Genomic DNA, 316 nt, shown 5'->3' with positions numbered 1-316 from the left:
CGGGGAGGGACGTCTGAGCTCCGCGGTGTTCACTCCTTGACAGTTCCGACACAACTGAGAAGAGATTCCAACTTTTCAGCCACCCGCCCTCCCTCCCTACCTACCTTTCTCCTACCTTCCCCTCCCTCCCTCCCTCCCTCCTCCTCCTCCAAAGCCCGAGTCTTCTTCCTCGACTCACTCACTCACACACACACACACACACACACACACACACACACACACACACTTCTGTATTTGATTCGTCTTAGAATGTGTGTGTGTGTGTGTGTGTGTGTGTGTGTGTGTGTGTCTTATCCAATGTGGGTGAGTGAATTTC

General features: G+C 52.8%; 1 protein-coding gene across 2 annotated transcripts in view; it reads right to left on the bottom strand.

Annotated features, from left to right (window-relative positions):
• LOC126987234 (protein masquerade-like) overlaps positions 1–55 on the bottom strand; it is a 35,281-nt gene extending 35,226 nt beyond the window's left edge. For both annotated transcript variants that reach the window (XM_050844065.1, XM_050844072.1), the window contains exon 1: positions 1–55. This exon is cut by the window's left edge and continues 42 nt beyond it. The gene's annotated coding sequence lies outside the window, so the exon portion shown is untranslated.
• Between the last annotated feature and the right edge of the window lie 261 nt (positions 56–316).

Source organism: Eriocheir sinensis, chromosome 6 (assembly GCF_024679095.1).
Source record: "Eriocheir sinensis breed Jianghai 21 chromosome 6, ASM2467909v1, whole genome shotgun sequence".
In the NCBI taxonomy this organism is placed as follows: domain Eukaryota; kingdom Metazoa; phylum Arthropoda; class Malacostraca; order Decapoda; family Varunidae; genus Eriocheir; species Eriocheir sinensis.
The sequence above is the reverse complement of the archived record's forward strand: the minus strand, read 5'-3'. Positions and strand labels throughout refer to the sequence as shown.